Source organism: Parus major, chromosome 4A (genome assembly GCF_001522545.3).
Source record: "Parus major isolate Abel chromosome 4A, Parus_major1.1, whole genome shotgun sequence".
NCBI classification, from domain to species: Eukaryota; Metazoa; Chordata; class Aves; order Passeriformes; family Paridae; genus Parus; species Parus major.
This window is the reverse complement of record NC_031772.1, coordinates 10,091,823-10,109,686: the sequence shown is the minus strand read 5'-3', so window position 1 is coordinate 10,109,686 and position 17,864 is coordinate 10,091,823. Positions and strand designations below refer to the sequence as shown.

The following is a 17,864-nucleotide window of genomic DNA, read 5'->3' as shown; positions in this document are numbered from 1 at the left end:
ATGTCTGTCAGCAAGACTGAGAAGTAGACAGAACTCACACTGGAACAATGAATACAGGTAAAACGTCACATAGAAGACGTCCACAAAACCTAAGCAGACTGGAGAGAGATCTTTAATGATGAGCCAAAAAAAAAAAAGAATAAGAGATGAGAAGATAAACACTACATAGTGACCATGTTTAAATATTCAGTCCCAATGGCTGATAATCATATTCTGTAAGCAGTAGGATCAGAGGTGTGATGTTGCAAATGCAATAAATCCCCAAGGAAACAATATGTCTTTAAGGTCTTCTCTTGAAACTGCTTGTGACTGAAGCAGCATCAGTAACATGGATGCACACACAGGTAGCAATCCCCCCATCCACTGCCAGGGAGAGAACAAAAGTGAATGACTCCATGACTTGGTCACCCCTTCTCAGTACAAAGCCACAAGTATCAAGCCAGCACTACTGCAGCATTCTAGTCCCCTCAGTCACATTAAAGGAGGGATACATGAGCATTTTGTCATGAGTGGAAAGAACTTACTACTAAAAACCTTTGTTAAGCAACAATTGGCAAAATTCTCCTCTTTCATGGGAAATACTGATGTTTGAGTATTTTTAATAAAGACAAAATCACTCATGAAGAGTAATATTTTAGGAAAAATTGATAAAATTACGATTTATTAATTTCCAGTCATGTGAAACAAACGTTTCACAAACTTTTATAACTGACATCAGACACAGGTTATCTGTGTTCCAATGAAACAGTTTAAAACCAGAAATAAGAATGAACACAAAAAGCCCAAAGAAAACTGTAAACCTGGACTAAAAACTATTCTTCTTCCTGATCTTCCCCCAGCCATTTTATACTAGACAATTTTTTTGCTATGCCTGTTTCAGTGCTGACTGTATTTTCATGTGGGGTGCAAGAAAAAAAGACATTGTAACAGATGATATCTAGTTCTTCAAAACTTCCTTGAGTATTAGCATATAGACATACAGACTCACTTGCAACCCTATCTATACATCCTTGTAGCATAGGCACCTTTATGATTTCTTACTGATCAGAAGAAAAATCAAGAACCAGGCATTCTCACAGAAATTTTAAGTCTCATTTTAGCCTGTGACAATTGCTATTAACTCCTGGAAGGCTTCTGCAATTCCCAAACTAAAAAACCTATAAATGCATGGAGTATGGGCAGTCAAATTACAAACCCAGGCAGTAACTCATCAGATGATTCAGCAGCGGTTCTAATGCCACAAGGAGAATGATGTTCAGTGAAATCCATTTGGACAAAGTGTATAAATTGAAATATATTCTCCCCCATAAATATTTGCAAAAATGTAACCATTATTTTTTAAAAGGCAGCTTTTTAACTATATAACTGTCCTTAAAACAGGCTATTAAACTATCAGTTACCCTTCAGACAAGGCAGTCTCATATTGCTTCCTGAAAAAGCCAAAAGATTGACAGAAGCATTCTCAACAAACGCTGTAAGACAAAATTTATTTTTTTTTTTAAAGTTAAGGCACAAAATTGTGAAAAATTCTATGGAATCTTCTAGTGGCTACCTCCTGAATATCACACGCTTTATTCTGTTATGTGAAAAAACACTAAGCACTCAATGCATGCAATTTTTTTTTTTTCCCTCCACAGCTGGACACCAGTGCAGTATAAATGCTCCTGACAAGAAATTAAGAGGATTTTTTAGCAAGATGTGAGTTTTACAACAGGCCTTTGAGCAAGGTATATTGTACAAAGTTGAAACATGGTTGGCCAAAGAATACAGAACTGGATGACTATCCACTGTGTTCAATCTACCTAGGAGTTTTTGGCTACTCCAAAGTTAAACAACTGTAATGTTAAAGCTCACCTCAGTTTCAAGCTTCCATCACTAAAATCATAAAGCAAAGAGCAGGACCATCAAAGCTCACATCTTCCTTCTAAATTCTTCCCTTAGCTTTGAAAGAGTTGCAGTGCCCATCTGACTTAACACTAACAAACCCCACTTCCCTCAAGAACTCAGCAACCCACCTGCTTGCCTGTTTATTTGTGGCCTTTAACAATCACTTTTCTAAGCTTGGGTTTTCACAGCCCAGTTTATGTAGCACACATTATTACATACCCAGGTTAGATCAGAAGCAGCACTTAAAAAAAAAAAAAAAAAGAGACTGTTATGACCAGAAAAATTCTTACAGACATTTATTCAAGAATACAATCCTGTACATCTCACTGCAAAGTAGTGAATAATTTCAATTAAAGGTGACTGATCTAATGTAAAAACCTGTCCTGATATAGTGAAAAAATGTGTGCTTTTTACCCTCTCCATCAATACATACAAGAACAAAATGAAATTTAAGTTTGAAAACTGCTTTATGAACTTGAATTCATGACTAAGCAGATTGTGGACCTTCACAATCTTACAGGTAGGCATATCTATAGAAGCCTAAAACTGTATTTTTTAAAAAATAATTTTAAAGAGCCTTTGTAATACTGCATAGGAAACTGTACATCTAGATAAAGAATTGTAAGTGACAAAATCAGGGAAAATATTTTATTTCTCCCTTTACAGCCTTTTGCCGTAACTGGTATTAAGTGATCAAGTCTACTTCCATAGCAATGAACAGGTCCCCAAGACCCCAGGGTGCCCTCACACTTCCCCTGGTTTATCAGATTTTTTTTAAAAGGTCCTGGTAGAGTTTCCTAAGCTTTGTCAGTGGTAGTGGTTGATGTGGACCCATTAGCCTATATCTCCATTACTGACAACGCCCCCCTTCCTACTTGTTACTCAAAAGACCATTTACGTAACAAAATGAACTAGCAAACATCAATGTAAAAAAAAAAAAAAAATCATTTACAGTTAAATAGGGCAGCACTATCATGTCTTGAAGAGCATTCCAGAAGACAGAGTAGTTAAGAGCATTAAATGACAGGTGCTAATCATAAATCTAAATATCTGGGGGCAGGAATGAGAGAGCAGGAAGAAAAAATTAAAATGGCATGGTTAAAGAATTACTTCAGGAAAGTAACTGCTACCAAATTATCATCAGAAGATTAATATTCTGCCATTATGATATGGATTGTATTTACCTACCTTATAAATTAGTATTTATTAAGTAAAATTAAGCTTTTCTGCAGTATCTTTAATTAAAATCTCAATGAAGAGATAGGTAGTCTAGTAATTCCTCACAGTTACTAGGAAGTTCAACAATAATGTAGCTTACAAATTTAATTTTGTACCCCATGAAGCAATACAAGGAGATAATGCACACAGCAGGTATGCTCACCTATAGTGTCAACATACAAAGTCCACAAGAAACAACACTCAGGGGAATAACCCACTGCATGACATTTTTAGAACAAAAAAACCAGCTCATTCCAAAATTAAGCCACCAAAGAGTCTAAACACAGACTAATTTACGAGACAGTCAAAAATTGCAGCATGATACTTAAATCACACCATCTTCCACGGTTTCTGCATAAGCATTTGTCTTCTGTGCCAACAAGACATGAAAGCACACCCAAGAGTCCTTTGACTGTGATAACACAAGTGTTCATACTTGGACAAAAGTAGTCCAGATTACACACTCAAAAAACCTTGATGTCCCTTAGCTGAGGCCCACAACTCCTTTTCCATAATTTTGTATTTACCAGATCTTCTGTCCTGGACAGAAGGTATGTGATCCATCATTAAACCTGCTGGATCACAGGTTGATTTTACAAACAGGAAGAATTAAGTTAGCACAGGAAAAATAAGTCAGCATCTTCCTAATAATATGCAGCTGTGGCATTTTTTATTTATTGATAGTTACAAATGCTGTCAGGCTTTATGCACAAGAGATGGGCACTAAAAATGAGATTTAACTCTTTTACAACTTAAAAAACAATCTGAAGCAATACTAAAAGCAGTATTACAGACAATGGAGGCCCTTCCTTTATGTAGCTAGCACAGGTTGAATTGTGTGCTTTGGGGGAAAAGGAGGTTGTCAAGAACACAGATGAAGAAAGAGAAGACACATACAGAACACACAGCTTCAAAAGTCACCATTACTCTACAGAATTAAAATACAATAGTATTTTTAGAATAAAAACCTTAAATTACATAGCAGGATTAAGTATCTCCAAAAGTAAACACCTTATTTATCCAGTAAAGCAAATACAGACTATAACACACCAAAATACAGTAGTATATACCCAACCACGTTTTCCTTAAAGGAACTCCTTCCTGCCATGAGTTTGCATTTTCTTCAATGTTGATTTATCATTATAGTATATCATTAAAATAGTCTAAGCCACTTTTTCCTTGCCATTTTGATAGCTCTATTTCTCAGCAATTTACATTTCTCTTAACATAAACAACCTATTTTGCTCTCCTTTTGAACTCACTCCATGTATAACCATAAAGATATTCCTTAGCATCACTTTCTCAAGATTTGAGGATCTAGTAAAAACACTGGTGAAATACATTTTTCAAGTAACTTTTTTTGCTTGTTATTACCATAGAAGATAAAAACTTCGGATTTGCTACAAGATACTGTTTCAGGATGTGACAACTGCAATAATTAAGGTTTTGTATGATGCCTGAAACAGCAATGATTTTACAGCAATATTCAGCTTATACTGTTGAATAACTCATTAATTCAGCCATTTACAGGTTCCCCAAAACACGTGATGAATCATTCTCCATTTCATTTGAAGTATAATATATTCCCAGACTAGTGACTCCAGAGAACCCCTTAAATCTAAGTAACACAGATATCCCGTGTTTCCATGACTCTTGGTCATAGAAACTATAGAAACTATGCTCAATATACTATGGTACACAAGTCTAATATATGACCTGCAAAACAAACCCTTCTACTCTAAATGTCATTTTTAAGTATTTTGTACAGAAACTACTAAATCTAAAAATTGAATAGACATTTTAAACTACCACACCTTCCAGCAGTTAAAACATTTTACACTACTATTATTAAATAGAATATAAAGCACATTACATGTTATACAAAAGGCATTCTACAACTTAAGCACTTCCATCATTCCCACTTACATTCATATTTCACAACCTTAGCCTTTTCTACGTCTTGTCAACTTGTCACTGACCTGTAGAAAAGGAAGCTGTTCAACCGTAACAAGTTTGCCAAATTCTAGTAATTTCAAATTTTATTCTGTTACTCCTTTCACTTATCAACTAAGAGGACATTTATACCAATTTTTGAAGATACTGCATTAACTATCCTGTTTTTTGGATAAACAATGAATGAAACTACAAACAATAACCATATGAGCTTGATAATACAATAAAATAGATGGGTTGCTACAGGAAAAAGAGCAGTCCCACTGCCCCCTTGCATTTACTTCTGGCCATACCTCACAGTCAAAGGCACTTGTCATATTCTTTGTTGAGCAACAACCTATTAATTTCTTTTCAAATTAATTAGATGTCCAACAGTTTAATAAGCTGAGCTGGCTCAACAAAAGAATCCTGTGGCCGGTGCAAAACAGCTCTTTTGAAAATCAGTGAGATACTATGGCAGACATAATCAACCGTCCAGTTCCATCAAAAGCAAACAGAAATGTCCGAACTGTTCTGGTAGCTACAACTGCTCTAGAAGTTGCCATACACTGCTCCAAATCCAGCCTACTCTCTCTGGCTATGCACTACAAGGAATATTTAGTACAACACCCAAGTGCCTGTACTAAGCGTTACCTAGCCAGCTATGAAACAGAAAAGCCTGGCCCCACATGCTGCTTTTTCCACAGTAATGAAATTCTTAACTCACTCTAGTTTGTGCTGTCTGAATAAATTCAATGTTCTGATAATCCAACAGTTGATCACCTTTGCCTAAAACCTACATAAAATGGCAATGAAAGCAGCAGTGATGTGAGAGAAATAGAAAATTGTTAAATTCCTGCAGAAAAATGAACCACTAGCTCATTTTACCAAGTACAACCTAGACTGGTTTCACATAGGTTCTCTAATCCATTAATTATTGCAAAATTACTTCAACACATCAGACATGATTAGAATCTACCATTCGTCCATGAAAAGCCAGGACTAGCTTTATTCCAACACAGATAGCACTCACCACTCAGTAGGTTCAATACTCCAAGAGTATGTAATGAGAACTAGTACTATTTCTAATTATTTTCTTCATTGATTTGTGTAGCTTCTACAAATAATGCTATTACAAATGAAAACAAATTTTAAAAAATACATTAATTTAGGGGATTTCTTTTTGAATTCTCTGTTAAAAGCTTAAGACCAATAAGTCTAAACCACTTCATTTCCTTTAGCATTCAGTGAGTGTCTCCAAGATAGAACCCAATACAATGGAGGAGTGTCCAGGCCAGTCGTGGTGAAGAAAATGAGCTGGTTTAGCACACTACCACACCTATACTAAGGACCCTGACACCTCAATACTTCTTCCTATTAATCCATGTTGTTTCCAGCATGCAATTCACTGTATAAAACTCTTTCATGTTTAACTCCCAAAGCAAAAGTTGCAATAACAAATTCTTAACACTTAAGCCAGAACTGAGGCCACACTTTTAGAAGATACTTAACATGAAAACATATCCAATCCAAATTCAAAGACACATTTATCACTTCATGCAAACTACAGCTGTAAATTACATGAAGAAAACTATTTTCTCTTCAAAATAAAAGGAAGCTGTAGAAAATCTGGTTAATACAATGCAAAACAAACTATCTGCAAAAACTGCCCCTCAAAAGGGACATTTTTAATTATAAATCTGTTTGAAATCCATACACTTATTTTTTAGATACTGCTGCAGCAAAACACTGCCATACAACACAGCAGTCAATTAGTAGTGATTAGATTTAGCATCAACAAAAAGCAATATAACAGTAATTTTCAAATTAAAATATGGGACCATAATATAAACATCCACAGCTGCTTTAGGTTTGGTGCTGTGAGAACCTTACAATAATTAAACCACTAATAGCTTAAAGAATTTGTCATAGCAGTTCTATTTAATAAATATCAGGTAACTGAAAACTGGCATTTATAATGCCAAAACACAAGTAGGGTAAACCTTAGTAACTTTTACAGGTATTTTGAACCTAACCATACATTTTAAGATGAATGACAGTTCTTAAGCAGCAAGCTCAGAATGAACATTACTCTCACAGTATTACTTATTATGAATATGCCATGGCTCCCCAGACTGGAAGGAAACAAACCTTAATATTGCATAAACAAAAAACAACACAGAAAAGCTTGAAATACCACAAACAAAATGAACACAATGCGATTTCTTTCCACTGTCACCATTTTACAATGCAGAGACCACCTGAAGAGTAGCAATGCACTTCATTTGTAACTTTTTTCTACATCACATGAAACAAGAAGAGTCCAGCAACAAAAGATGGTATGTTAATGAGATGATAAAGATTATTCTTACTATTCTAGTTACAGCATTTTGTTCTTTTGACATCAAAAAAATAGGGGTCATAACTGTCTGTTACTGATTTATAGTGACAGAAATTAGGCTCAAATATTAAATAAAGATTAGTTAATATTTGCAAAAGAGTTTGAACATACAAAATGCTATGTAAGTAGCCAGTATTAAGTCTTCCCACACAATCATTCTGGCATGCTTCCAAGCAGGGAAGTCCCACAGAAACATTTCAACAGCAGTAAGAAGAAACAGAGAGCTCAGGCAATTGCAGCTATATTCACAACAGTCCTTCTAAGGAGCACCTGCAAAACTGGGGAGAACCAATGCCCACTGCCTGCTACAAATTCCAACACCAAAAAAGAAACTCCGGCTCCACCACAGCTTATATAAATGCATGCTGAACAACCCACATCTCTATAATCCTCTGTACAACCTAAAATGATCTGCAGAACTCCAAACACCTTGTATTTACAACTTTCCTGCTTGCCTAGTATTCCTGACCAGACTACAACTTCACAAACCAAAGTCAGCTGTCAGTGTAGGTGTCAGTTGGGTTTTCATATAGAATCTTATTTTCAATACATCACAGTTCTGCCTAGAGTAGACTAGTTTTCCTGGATTTAAAATCTAAAATGGCGAGGAATTAGGCAGTGAGTCACAATGTAATAGCTTCTGATCATTCAAGAGCAAAGCTCTTCCCAAACACATAAAGACAGCCAGCATCTTCTTAGCTAGAATCCCACGTTGCAAAGAACACTCTGCAAGCTTTCTTCCAAGGGGGGAAGAAAACAAAATGGTCTAAATTGACCCAAAACTGAAGTAAAGAGGAGTATATCATGTAATATAAATAAATATATCATGTGACTACATGATATATTCAGGCATTTCTCAATATCTCTGAAGGACAATATTAATACTCTGAGATTAAAAAATTGTATGTCTGATTTAATTATCACGTACACTAAGAGATAAGACCTGTAGCCTCAGCATGCCCCAAAAACCACCGAACTTATGAGGAACGGGACTTATGATCATTGCATAGCATGGTCCATATTCTGTAAACAGGCCAAAGCCACACCTCATGTAAAGAACTGGCACTGCAGCTTCCAGGAACCACAGAAAACTCAAGAGTGCAAAGGCTCATAATAAGATCTAACCACAGCAGGCTGGTAAGCATCCAGCTGAAGGAGGAGGTCTAACAGGGTTTTTACAACAGCATTTGATTAACCATGCCAAAGCTGCAAGAAAAATCTTCTATAACTGTTCTTAAAATCTTCTCTTACCCCTTCCATCTTATTCCCAGTAACACCTGCACAACTTCTAACCAGTGCACAGACTGAAACCAGAGAAAAATATACATCATCTTCCTGCCTGCATAAATTCACACAAATGAACTAGAATTTCCTTGTGGAACTCTAACTGATCTATGACAAACTTTGCAACATTTGGGAAGGGTGGGGGGAAGATAAAATTGAGATCACTGCAGAGATTAGAGGACTACTTTTGGAACTGGCATGTCAGCCTGGTGGTTTTTATGAGTAAGACCAGGTACAAAAGTAGTAGATGACAGCAGGAATACAATTTTCTTTTCCTGGCTCCACAGTTACAGAAGACGCTGCTACTACTGTTTGGCCAGGTAACTGATAAAACACTTCAACTACTGAAATATCGAGTATTTCTGTATTCTTATTGGCCAAAGGCTCCAATATCCTCTTTCATGAAAAAACAGCACACGTTTGACACCACAGGAATTTAACCCACAGAAAAATATTCTTCTTCAGAGTTTAGCTCCTTAAACCAGTTCAGTTGTAGGGTTCAAGAGTCATAAAACGCAACAACAGAGCATATGGTCAGGACACAGAGACAGAACCACCTTAGTATCATCACCTACTGTAGTACCTACAGGAATTGCCCTGTAATTGGGAAAGCTCATCTTCAGTAGCTTGAAGCAAACAAGCATGGAAGGAAGAACACTATGAATGAGAGAGGAAACTGTATGTGAAGTTACATTGAAAAATTACTTTGTTACATAACTTCTCAATTATGTTCTTTCACATCAGCAAAGTAGCTAGTCTCTCCACCAGCTACCCTCACAGAATAAACTACATTTTCAATGGATCATCATTTGAAGATCCCCTTCAAATCCTGTTCAAAAAGCCTTTAATGTTTGATAGCTAGAAACTGAAGAATTAAACATTCAAGACAAACATTTGCACCTTTCCATGTCTGGCAATGCATTCCAAGATTAAGTTTCTACATTAAAGCCTTAATTACTTATACTGTATGTATCTAGTAACTCAATGCCAACATATTCCACAATAGAATAAAAAAGAGAAGATGATAGAACTAGACATACAATGTACTTTTGAAATGGTTCTAGTATTCATCACCATATTCTTACATGTTCCTGCTTTTCCTATCTTTCTTGCTATATTTCCCTTCATCATAGTAATCACATTTCATCTCCCAGGATGCTTAACTCCTTATATACTAACAAACAAGTGCTTATTGTAAAGGAACTGAAAAACTTCAGTAAGTTCCTTAAATCCCCAAGCTGCCAGGAATATTGAGTCAATCTTGCATCCAAAAGAACCATTAGAATTTTTCCATGCTTCCCTTAACTGGAGATAGGGGAAGACTAAGCCCATTTGTAGGATTATGCAAGAATGCATAAATCCTCTCATGTAAACAAAACCTCTCTAACCAGTTTTGAATGCAAGGTATGCTGTGCATAGTTTACAGCCCCTTGGCACAAAAAGGAAAACCCCTGAGAATTCAATTTTACAGAGATTGCTACTGCATTTGGGGGTGAATAGGAAGAATCTTAATGAGTGACTACCGTATATGAAGAGGATGACTTTGTGTATTTTCTTGTAGCCAATGCTATTCAATTGAAAGTGTCTAAATATGTTTTTGACATTTTTGTATCATATTGATGTAAACAATCTGTATCATGCCACCTTCGAAAATTTCTGTTTAGTACCAAGTACTAATCTGAGCTACAATCATACTCTAAGTTAACTTTCATAAAACCACTGTACTGCTGAATAGAAATTTAGCAGTATAACAGAGACAATGCAATGCAGCAAGAGAAATAAAATTCCTAGAGGATTGGTTTTTTTTATTATGTTTCAACTGTCAAGCCACAGCCCATCTGTGTACAAAATCTGGTTTGTTTCATAGCAGAGTGGTAATAAAGCATACATATCACTGCATCAGCAATACTTTTTAATTGATAAACATTTTTAAATTAATCAAATACTAATACCAGCTTTGAAAACACAACTTCTCAAAACTAGCTGGATGGAAGCACACAATAAAACAAGAACAGCTTAAACGCAGAATATTGAAAATAAATGTAATTGAGTGGGGAAGAAAACACAAACATTTTCCATCGTTGAAGCATTTGCCTTCTTAAACCATTTCTATATTTGGTCAATCAACATGCAAAAGCCAGTTTCACCTTTTCTTTAGCCAATTGTTTATTAGGCAAGTAACAACAGACCTATACCACAGATCCAAAAGAGATACTTGTGCAGCTTTCCTTTCTGGTTACCATAGTTTCAAATGAACTGTAGGTTTCTAGAAATAATACTTATGAGAAGGAATAAAAATATAACTGCTTAAATATGAAAACTGCAAGAAGAATCATTTTGATTAGTGTATGAATGACACTTAAGTGAATAGGTAAATGCTTAGGAAAGGAGTTTTATTTGCAAGACTTCATCAGACACAGTAAGTGAAGCTTGAGCACAGACAGAAGATAAATACAGCACATGAAACAAGAGGGAAGAGAAAAGGAGGTACCAAAAAGTCATTTACTTCTTTTTCTAAAATTCCCAGCAAAAAAAAACATTACGAGCTCTAAATCAGGACATTAGTCCCAAGCCTCCAGCATCAGGGGATACTTTCTAAACATATACTGAAGGGGTGAAGCACATGAATCTTCACAGGAACTTAAGATAACTTTAAAATCTGAAGGAGGACCTTCCAATAGGAACAGCCTAATAGATTGTCAGAGAGATTGTGGAAACTTTATCCCCTGAGACATTCAAAACTTGACAAGTGGCCTTACAGGATAAGATTTAAGAAGAAGGCTAGATTAGACCTCCATGAGTCCTTTCCCACCTAAGCAACTCTGTGACCAAGAACACAAATAATTTTTTCACTGTGGCATTACTTCCAGGAAGCAACTGTGCATTCATTACACAAAGCTTTGTTTCACTGGTGTTAAAAGAAAGTATTTTGCATACAGTTGTCCTAACAGGTACATAAGAAAAAATAAAAATAGCATATAGCCATACGCCAAACTGGAACTTTGCTACAAGAATACCATTCTCATCCCAAAACAGTACAAAACAGCCAGGTTTCACAAATACTTACGTTATTAATCTTAAATTATTAATATGATACTTTCCTCCTTTTCAAATACATTTAAATTGTATTCTTTACCCTAAATCAAATTACAATATATCAATTCTCTTCCCTATTTCCCTGCCACAAGCACAGCTCTGCCATACAATATATAGACTGCAGCCTTGATCAAGTCTTTCCAGTTTCCTCCCTTGGAAAGAACATCATAATAATCTTACACAAATTGAATTAGTTCACCACTATATCCATAATTATAAAAAATGTCTTATTCCAGGACTCCTGTCAGACAGTCACCTTCAGACTGAAAACCAGACACCTCAAATGCATGCATAAATTACAAATCTGTGTTCTTGACACTTACTACTTACATTAGAGATTTTTGTAACTTCAGTAATCCATATATTCAATTACCCACAGCACATTAATAAAAGTAACACATGAAAAAATACAGACCTTTAATACTCACACCCCTACTCAATACAAACTCTTATAATAGTTTATATATAACTATATATATATATGTAACCCTACTTATAATGAACTCTCCTTGCTGGAAGATTATACTCTGACAAAGATAAAAAAATCAAGTAAATATATCACTTGCTTATTATCTGCTTACTAAGACTTGATATGGTCCAAATTTTCAGTTAATCCTTCTTAAGGGATGAACTGAGTTTTACGTAAAGGAATAACAGACAATAGCATGAAATATTGAAAAAGCCTTACCTTGAACAGCTTATTTTTATTTGCAAACAAAGTAGAAGTCAATTTTCTTTCGCCCAGATATGATGCTGCAAGGAAGGTCTTAGGCTGAAATCTTCAGTTCAGTAAAAAGCTGCAATTCAGCCATAATCAAGAACTGCAAGATTACCTCCCCATCGACAATGCCCATCTCTTTCCAATCAGTTCACATGGACTAAGCAACAGGAAAATAACTGCATTAAGTACTCTTTGCTATGTGACCACACAAAGTAGAACACACACCCTCCCAGGAAGCAGAGTGTTCATCACATGATGCCTGCAGTCACTGGGACTGAGGTACCACTGGAGAGGGAGAAACCTGAGGGGAGCCTGCAGGTAGGGTCATGTGTCCTCCACACCACCCACAGCTCACTCACAGGCCAGAAACTAAGCAGCATTTCACCAAACCTTTGCCACAACTCCAAAGTCCGATTTGGAATGCAACCCCAAATTAATAAAACATGCATATCTAAGGTTCATTGTTACTTTTTAAAAATGGTCTGTAGTTTCAGAAATGTTTTGTCTTTTCCAAAATGCCAGTATCTTCAAATGCATTATTTTGTTAAGAGGAAACCCTGAAATTTCAGCTATAATTCTTATCAATCTAAATCAAAGATGCAAAGATATCCATTATATGGCAACACACACCATTTGAGACCTTTTTGAAAACACAAGCAGAAGTCATCAGCTTGTTCTATCAACCCTTGAACAATGGGAACAGATATAACAAAAATACTTTCCTGTCTAGAGGTACAGAGAAGCAGTAACAAAAAACTGCCACAGCAAACAAAATGTTTTCTAGTGTCATACATATTTCCTTATTCTAATATAATAACTAATGTTTACTGAAATAAATCATAGAAAAGTAAAATGCATAAAAGGTTGTGTAAGGGCAGCACAAATAAGCCATTAAATTCAGAGCCATAAGAAAATAAACCCCTCACCTACCTACCAAAAAAAAAAAAAAAAAAAAAAAATCACAAAAAAACCTAAAACCAACCAACACATGTTCTCAGATACTTTTTCGGGTAGGTATTGTGATCAGCTTCTCAATCACAGATCACAAACTACCCTGCTATATATGACAATCTTCTTACATCTACTCCCTCTTCTGATCATATTGTACAAAAATAAGCCTTCCAAAGGCAGAAATCATAGCTAGCTACACGATAAAAAAAAAATGTGCAGAATAGACAACAATTAAGTATATACCTGGACAAAGCAGCTAGCAGACAAGTAACTTATTTTTCCCTCTGAAGCCACAATAAGACAAAAGCAAGCTGAACACAAATATAGTCCTATATGTCCTTCATTTCTGTCTCAAACTGGCATAAAGAAGTTTAAATACAGACTAGTCCTGGGCTCCACCATGCAAATCTGTAGCCAGAAAAACTAGGAAAAGCCAGCTGCCACATGAAAACCACAGGGGTACCATGAGGGATCAAATTTTCCCACACTGCTATCTCCAAAATTGGGTGCCAGATCTCAGGAAATGTTTGTGAAAGAATATTTCCCTTTCCCTCTTCTCTACCCAAGATCTCATAGATCTAGGACAATTAAACAGTGGAAAACTTGGAAAATACAGAGATACTAAAAACTGACTGAATATTTGTGAAATAATGGAATGGCATAACCCATCAAATCTAGGATTCTGGTCTAGTCTCAGTGATTTCACTCATCAAACTGACAGGATCAAGAAAAAAATAATACAGTTTATGTGTTGATACACTCAAAGACTGAAACATCTTTCTCAAGACAAGCTTCCCAACTTCAACAAACCAGCACCAGTCCTACAATTGTCTGTGATGATCTAAATGAAGGTCACCTTCAGAGATTTCCCTTACTTTGTATTTATTCTCACAAAAAATTAATTTCTAACTTTACCAGATTTTTATGAACTTCAAGATGAGAATACTTTAGGAAAATAAATTCTAGTTAAAACAACCTAGGATTAAAATTTAAATTTTAACCTTTTACTCTCAAAATGAGTTTTGCTATAGCACACTTAAGTAAATACTCGACCTTGTCAAAAATCACATCAGATCCTAAGACTTACCCTTAAAACCACAAATGCAGAACTCTTTGAAAGTTAATTTTTTTTTCCTAACATAAAAAGTCACTGTGCTAATCTTCAAACACGAAATCTGTTCACTGAATGGAAGTGCTTAACTGGTTTACTCTCCAAATGAGTCTTTTAGACCGAACAGATGCTCGCCCAAGAGCTGCAGTTCCGCAGATGTGACACTCCCAAGGCGACCGAAGGCACTCCCCGCCACTTCCCCGCGCCCCATCCCTCACAGCAGGCTCCCCCAGCCGCGCAGCCGCGGCCCCGCCGCCGGGGCGCCCCCTGGGGACCGGGGGCGGTCGCTGCGCAGCCGCCGGAGGCTCGGCACGCCCCGCGCTCCGTCCTGCCGGGAGCGGCCCCACGCACCTAACCAGGGCGTTCCACGTGCCTGCAGCCCCGTTCCGCTCCACCTCTGAGTCTACAGGACAGGAGGGTCAGGAAGCAGGAGGCCCAGAACAGCCCACACCGCAGGACTGCCGGTGCCAGTGACCCGGGAACTATGGGACTTTGAAGAATCCCCATTTTTACTTAGCCTTTGAGTTTAAAAGAGGAGTTCATCTAAAACGCTGGATGGTATTGAATCTAAACCACGGCTCCAGGCGATGTCACCATTTACGTTTTTGTGATGCACATGAAAAAGAGTTCTTTCCATTCCTCCATATATTTGCTGTGTGCAAGCTTTTTTTTTCCAACCTAAAACTCCAATTCCCTGCTCACCTCTGTTTCCCAAGGACTAAATTATCACCCTCTTCTTCTGTCTCAATGATCCTCATATAAGATGAAGTTTTAAGAATATGTTTTAAATGATACCGAGAAAGAGAGCAAAGCTTTTATTTAAGAGTATTAAACTGGTATGCTGATGGCTGCTATCAATCACTTCTTTCCATGACAAAACAAGTATTCAACCAGATGAAGCTCTTGGAAATTCTCACATCTCGCTGACAGAGACCAAATAGACAACATATTCCTGTTTCCAGTATGTTTTCTTAATTACATCAAAAAAAGAAAAAAAGAGGAAAACAAACAAACACAAAACAACATCCACCACCAAAACCCAAGAGAACCATTTGGAAATTCACACCTATAATATTCTGAGTTTTCAATTTAGTCAGAGAAGAAATGGCCACTGTAGGCAGAGATCACACTGAGTCGAAAACCTTGTCTCATCTGACAAAACACAGAATTCCACAGAATACCACAACCAACAAGCACAAGTAACAAGCAGAAATATTTGCTTATTTTCTGGGATTCATTTGGTGAAAATAAGCAACCGAAGTACTTCAGGTTTCTGTAAAACATACAACCTTTTCTTAGTGACACAAGAGTTTCAGAAAAGTTCCTAAAATATTTGCCTGCAGCAAAACAACTGAGACAGTAAGACCACAAATGAAAACGGCAAACGAGGAATGACAAAAGAGCAATCTAATTCAAAAAAGCTCATAAAGCCTTGATGTGCCAACATCATTTCATGACAACTAAGTCTAACACAGTTGCTCCCACCACCAAGAGCAGGAACTTTCAAGTGGTTTGTTTGCTGTAGCTATTTTCTACAGGAGACCGCAGTAGCATGTAATATTCAAGAAAAGCTGTCTAGGTTACCTTTTTTTATATAATTCAGTTGCTATTGGTAAGTTATACTAAGACAAAACAAACCTAGACAGTATTTAACTGACAATTATATTTACACTCCTTCCAAGTGGAAATTATTTCACCCCAAACATTGAAAGACTTGAACATGTAAAGTTCAAATATGATATATTTGTGGAATTTGATTTAAATTACCTACCAGCTAACTGAATATTCCAATCTATAAAACAAATGCTATTCAAGTAACATAATACATTTTTAAACTAAGTATTTTAATAATCTATGAACTAGCAATTTCTTGTCATTTCACAAAACCCAATTTTTTAGAAATATATTCAAGTATCACAGAATCCTTGATTTGAACCAACTCAAATTAATTTCAGTTTTCATTTGCAAAACATCAAGACCTTATATCTAAAAGACGAGAGCTGTACATAAATTTTAACTTCACTTATTAAATACAGGTTTAACAAATCCTTACTTTGCTTATTGACTTTATTCAGCATAAAACTGTAAATGCATGAAAAAGCTACAAGAGCATACCTCTGGCCCAAGTACATAACTTGGAAGTTATCTGAATGCTAGAAGTATCACAGAAAAATTAAAGTCTCTCCTATCACCTAATTCCATGCTTGTGGGTTTTTTGGTTGGTTGAATTTAAGCTTATACAACAGCCATCCTTAAGTTTACCACAGCTACCTTAATACAAACAACAGCAACAGAAATTCAGGGGTTTGTCTCAAAGCTGCACAAAGCCCACCTGTAGACAACACCATAAAATGTCACTGTTTTTGTCAAGAATGACCAACATGAGCCCTATGAGCTACAGAGCAAGATCTATCTGTCAGAGATGGGATTCAATTAATATTTTTCTCCTCTGTATAACTTCGAAATTTTTTAGTCTTTGATTAGTCAGAACAGTGTGGGAATTCCAGCCTGTTCACCTCCAGGGCTTTCAGTAGCAAAAATATTCATGTTAATGCTACTAAACGCAAGGCAGCTCTTACACCATGTTTCATTTAGTAATGAAATTGTTATTATACCATAAAAGAACACAAACTGTGTTTGCCCAATAAAGAGCCCTATACCAGATCTGTGGTAATGAGTTTGCAACTGATCATCAGGAAGACAAATCCACAAAATTATGAGTTGAGGATAATGAACAAGTGATACCAAGATGACAGAGATTAATGATGGTCAATTGCATAATCACTCATGGTATTTATTTCTCTACATACAATCAGCCAGCCTGTACAAGGATAAGTCTTGGGAGAGTTCAACACGAGATAAATACTGCAGGAATAATAAATAGATTATTGATTCAAGGAAAAGAGACTATGAAAAACGGAAAAAGTTGTTTCGAATAGCCAAACACTACAAACGAGAAAGAAATAATCAATCACAAATCGAGACGAAACTGCCAAGAGTTCACAGGGAGACTTATGGTTGGTGAACACCTCGCTGTAGGAACTCTCGTTCTTGGTCATTTAAAACAGGATTCAACAAAACAGATAAAAGCGGTCGTGCAACGGCTTCCAGAGAAGCGATCCAAAAGGCATTTTCCTCCGGTTCCCTTCCAGCAGCCCCGCGAGACGTGCAAGCGGGATGCCGAGCGGAGCCCGAGCAGCGCCGGCCGCGCTCGCCCCGAGCCGAGCGGAGGGGCCCGGCCGGGCTCGGAGGAAGAGACCGCC

At 36.6% G+C, this 17,864-nt stretch overlaps 1 protein-coding gene across 8 annotated transcripts in view; it reads right to left on the bottom strand.

Annotated features, from left to right (window-relative positions):
• The window catches only part of STAG2 (stromal antigen 2), an 80,866-nt gene that overhangs the window by 60,569 nt on the left and 2,433 nt on the right, over window positions 1–17,864 (bottom strand). The gene's annotated exons all lie outside the window — the stretch shown is intronic.